This window comes from Coenobita brevimanus, chromosome 92, assembly GCF_032717465.1.
Source record: "Coenobita brevimanus isolate Jiangsu-jjx chromosome 92, ASM3271746v2, whole genome shotgun sequence".
NCBI lineage: Eukaryota > Metazoa > Arthropoda > Malacostraca > Decapoda > Coenobitidae > Coenobita > Coenobita brevimanus.
In genome coordinates, this window is record NC_137045.1 from 8,653,028 (window position 1) to 8,658,693 (window position 5,666).

At 41.2% G+C, this 5,666-nt stretch overlaps 1 non-coding gene across 1 annotated transcript; it reads right to left on the bottom strand.

Annotated features, from left to right (window-relative positions):
* Positions 1–249: 249 nt before the first annotated feature.
* LOC145412304 (5S ribosomal RNA) lies at positions 250–368 on the bottom strand. Its single transcript, XR_013899564.1, has one exon. It is a non-coding gene; the product is annotated as a 5S ribosomal RNA (ribosomal RNA).
* Positions 369–5,666: the final 5,298 nt, after the last annotated feature.

Below are 5,666 nucleotides of genomic sequence, written 5' to 3' on the forward strand. Positions count from 1 at the left end.
GACCTGTTTTATTTTCACTCATGGATTTATTGTCATCCATGGACCTATTGTATTTTTATTCATGGATTGTCATCCATGGACCTATTTTGTTTTATTCATGGATTTATTGTCATCCATGGACATATTTAATTTTTCATTCATTCATTCATTGCCAGACGCCATGTATCCCAGACGGGGTGGCCAAGGGCTTAGAGTTGTTTTACAGGGAGGGGCACTAATCCTCCACCAACCCCACTTGACACGTAGGGATGCCAACAGCATCTGGTATTCCCAGGCGGTCACCCATCCAAGTACTAACCAGACCCAACGTTGCTTAACTTCGCTGATCGGACGGGAAGCGGTGTACTCAGCGTGGTATGGCCGATGGATTTATTGTCACCCATGGACCTGTTTTCACCCTTGCATGTACTCCCTTCTTTTGACTCACTTTCCACATAGACCTATTCTTCCCATTATGAAGCAACCATATCTTTAGTGGACCTGTATCCTTCCTTGGATGTATTTCTGACATTGGACCAGTGTTCTCACTTGGTCCATTTCCCTCAAGAACCTGTTCCTTCTTGGATCTCTCTCTCTCTCTCTCTCTCTCTCTCTCTCCCCAACACATATGGATTTGGATAGGATAGGATGCAGGAGGATTTGGATAGAATACACAATTGGAGCCAGACGTGGGAAATGAAATTTAATGTAAAGAAATGCAAAATATTGGAAATGGGTAAAAGTACCAGGAGACCATCACTGAATTATTTTTTGGGTAATGAATTAATCACAAAAAGGAGAGAAGAGAAAGATTTGGGAGTGCTGGTCCAAGATAGTTTGTCACTAGAAAAGCACATTAACAAGATAGTTGGAGAGACTTATAAACTCTTGACTAACATAAGAGTAGCATTTCATTATATGGATGAGGAAATGATGAAAAAATTGATAGTGGCCATGATCCGCCCCAGGTTAGAATATGCAGCGGTAGTGTGGTCCCCACACAAAAAGAAAGATATAAACAAGATTGAGAGAATACAAAGAACAGCAACCAAGATGGTCCCCAGTCTGACAGAACTGTCATACAGAGAGAGGCTGGAAAAACTGGATTTTGCCTTCGTTAGAGGAAAGGAGAAAGAGGGGAGACATGATTGCGGTGTTCAGGACCATGGTGGGAGTAGATAAAATTGACAAAGAAGATCTGTTTGTATGGGATAAGAGAGCAACAAGAGGACATGGAATGAAATTGAAAAAGTCAAGCTGCTTGAAGGATATCAAGAAATATAGCTTTCCTTACAGAAGTATAGACTTATGGAATAGCCTGGACAAAGAGATCGTTCAGTCTAGAAACTTAAACGAGTTTAAAGTTAAATTCGACTTATTGAGAAACAGCGACGGAAACCCACGAGCATAGTACATTCTGTGTATATCACAATTAGGTATATTAGGTAAATACTTAAATATTTGGAATGACTTAGACAAAGAGGTGGTGCATGAGAAAAACATTCATGTGTATAAAGGTAGACTTGATAAATGTGGATATGGAGACAGGACAACACGAGCATTGCTCAATTCCCGTATACTACAAATAGGTAAATACAAATAGGTAAATACACACACACACACACACACACACTAGTATTGTGTACAGTGACAGTATTCTAGATAGAGCAGTAGCAGTTTTACATGTACAAAGGTCCTCATTTTATTTCCTTGCCTCATGGAGGGAGAAAGGTGGACTGGAAGAGGAAGATAGCTTAAGCCTGCAGTCCACAAGGTTCACAGTTCAAATGAGCCTTGGGTTGTAAGTGCTACTACTATACTACCCTCAGCATACATACCTGCGACATCTTTAGCCGTCACCCTCCCCCTTCCTTTCAGCATATCCAAACATATCAATTTACATCTCTTCTCCAATGGTGTACTTATGCCAGTTCTCTCACAGCACACTTTTCTCAGATCTGTCACACCTTGAGACCCAACAGTTCTCCGTACACCTTTACTTAGCAAGGGATTTTCCTTGTGCAGCTTATTTCCCCTAGCTCCAGTGGCACTGGAGCCTCCCTGTTGTATCAGTGCCACCACATGAAGGCATCCCCCACCAGCACCAGCACTGGAAGGCATCCCCCACCAGCACTGGTTTACACTTACCAGACCAACACAGCTGATAGGTGAGAGAGCTGGTTGTGTAGGAACTTAAGCATTTTTCGAGCGATGGTATACGGTGTTGAAAATGGTTGACATTTCATAGGTAATACTGTTTATTTATTTATTTCCTTTACAGTATTTTACAGAAGAATTGGATATTAACCCGCCCCATCCCGGAGACGTGAATTCACGTCCTCACATGATGTGCACTCATATCCCGGAGACGTAAATTAACGCGGCAACATTGCAAGGTCCCTAATTTGCACAATTTTCAATTTTTGCGAGTGATTTTTGGAGAATGTGAGTTCATTCAAGTACTTGGGTAGTGTGATGAGTAAGGATGGAACTTTGGGGGATGAAGTACGTGAAAGGGTACAGCAGGGAAGGAAGGTTGTTGGCACACTGAAAGCAGTGATGAGAAATAGGGAGGTGAGTATGGAAGTTAAGAAGTCACTGCATGATGGTATTGTGATCCCTACCTTGACGTATGGAAGCGAGGCGTGGACCTTGCAAGAGGGGAACAAGTCAAGAGTGAGAGCAGTGGAAATGAGTTACTTGAGAGGAGCATGTGGAGTGACATGGAGGGACAGGTTGACGAATGAAGAAGTGAAGGAACGTTGTGGGGTAGATGTGGATGTGGTTGAAAAGATTAGGAGAAATACACTGAGGTGGTTTGGACATGTGGAGAGGATGGAGAATGAAAGACTGACTAAGAGGGTGTATGTGGGTGAGGTGGAGGGAGGGAGAGGGAGGGGTACACCGAGGATGAGGTGGAGGGATGGAGTTGAGAGGTATATGAGGGAGGGGGGGGTGAGTTGGGGGGAGGGGAGTCAAATGGTGGGTGACAGAGTGACTTGGAGGCGTTTTGTCTGCGGCCACCCTTTGCGGGATTAGGGCGTCGGGCTATAGATAGATAGATAGATTTTTGGCACGTATACACGGGACACCTTCCTCTACGAGATGCCAGGCAGGGACAATGCCTTACCCAGCATGACCTCTTCCCCCCCTTGCCTGCCCTTTTCTCAGAAATTCACCTGTTATCAGTGACCTGGCCAGTAAAGCCATGTCATGCCACGGTACGAAATTCAGGGCCAGAGTAATTCCCCAATCGATGACAATGTGGAGGACAAACATTAGAGGAAGAAACAGTCAGAAATGATGATCAGGTAATGTGGCAAAAAAAGGTCAGGAATGGTGATGAGTTAATGAGTGAAACAATGCTTATAATGCCTATATTACTGTTTGAAAACCAATATACTCTCGTACTACATATAAATTCATACCAAATAAATAAATACCATTTATGAGTGGTGTGGAATAGTTATCCTCCCATAGAACTCGTTTTCTTTGCAGCCAGCCTGATAGAAAACCCTGTAAGGTAAGGAGGTACTCCTACCAGGATCAAGTATTTTAAACCTCAGGTGAACGACTTCTCTATGAATTTTCGATGTTTCTCACCAAAAGCGGATGTTTGAGCCAAAAAAAAAAAAAAAAAAAAAAAGGTCCAAAAATGTCGGGACTGGGGCGTACCACTGCCCAGAAAACGTCGGGATGGGGGGGGGTTAAAGCTCCTTTGGTGCATATAAACGCTGAATTGGCAGTGTCACCAGATTTTCGGTTCTAGATGTCTGAAAAAGATGTGAAATATTGGTACATATTGGTGGCATTTTGTTGAGGCCCCAGTTTCATCTGTAAGATAGAGACAGTGGACTGGAGGCTCAAATTGCCCTTCTCCTGCAGTCCACCATACTCGTTCAGGGGATAGGGAAGTGGTTGAGGAATGTTAGTATAACCAGGCAGTGGAGCCACCTGGTTAATGTATCCATTGAGCACTGAGGTCTTACTGTACAAAAAAAAAAAAAAAAAAAAAAAAAATGGTTGTTGACATGAAAAAAAAGAAAACTTCATCAGTGTGTGTAGGTCTGTAAGCATTTGTATGTACCCAGTATATTTCAGATGATTCAGTAGTACATTATTATCATGAAATGTATATTATGTGTGTAGGAGTTCTGTAAGCATTTGTATGTACCCAGTATATTATTTCTGAAGCATGTGTTGTTCATCATCATAAAATGTATATTATCATGGAAAGGCGTGAATGAAGACTGGGATATTTGAAATTAATGGTTATCAGTACTGTATTTCTTTAGGCTGCCTTGTTATACCCATACATTATACCCTTGCTGAGATGAATAATGTTGCATATTATAGAAAACTTATGGCTTTACATTTTAAATTCTACATGCATTCCATTTAATGCACAACTGACACATAACCATTTGTTTGTTGTGGCCTAAGCATCATTTGACATAAACCCAGTGTACCACTGGTTGAAATGGTCCGCTCTGCAGTCCACCATTCTTCTTTTGGGGGATTGGTAGAGAGTTGAAGGGCATTTGTATAGTCATAAAGTATCCAGTTTGTGGTTACTTTTTTTTTTTTTTTCCGGGTGAAGACAAACCATTGCTTAGAGTAACAGCACCCCAGTATTATATGTATAAATTTCTGTTAACTTGTTTGATCATCCGAATTGCATTTTCCCAGCTAAGGATGGAGCAGAGTTTAATTACCTTTATACTTGTTAACTGTGATATTGAAATGTTTTGGTAGCTATGTTTGTCTGTGAAGTGTAGCACACTGTACTGTTTACTTAATTTTCCTAACCCAAGAGCATAAAGAGAGAAGGATGTAGACGTTTATCTGATTATATGACTGTGTTATGTATTGTAAAACTGAGAGGATTGTGGTGAATATAAGCAGAGAGGAGTACTTTGAGTGAAACTGAAGTGGAGAAGCTGAGAAAGAAGCTGTGTCAGATGAATACTGCTAAAGGTAATGGAGGAGTTAGTTAACACTAAGAATCTCCTTGGTTACTAGTCATATCAGGTCTTCAGTTTGTCTATATCCTGCCATCAAATGTTAGAATCACCTTGGTTACTAGTCATATCATCCCTCTTTCCTGCTATCATAATCTAGAATCTCCTTGGTTACTAGCCAAATCAGACTCATTCCTGATACCATACTCTTGAATCTCCTTGGTTACTTGTCAAATCAGACCTCTATTTTTTGCAGTCAAGCTTTAGAATCTCCTTGGTTACTAGTCAGATCACAACCTCTTCTGCAATCACACTCTTAGAATCTCCATGGTTACTAGTCAGATCAAACTTCTATTTCATGCAGTCAAGCTTTAGAATTCCTTGGTGACTAGTTAAACTTCTGTTTCCTGCTGTCGGGTTTTAGACTTTTCATGGTTACCAGTCAAATCAAACCTCCTTCCGGCAGTCGTACTATAGAATCTCCATGGTTAAGAGTCAAATCAGACTTCTGTTTCCTACAATCAAGCTTTAGAATTTCCTTAGCTACTAGGCAGATCACACTTCTGCTTCCTGCAGTCAAGCTTCATGTTGTTGTCATTGTTGACATCTAAGTTAAATCCTTGTCATCAGAGTGAGTCTTTAGAGATGGAGGTATTTAAGTAACCTCTCCATGGATTTCTTCCCTCTTTCATTTCTGTCGTAAATTTCATGGTACTTTTCCTCTTT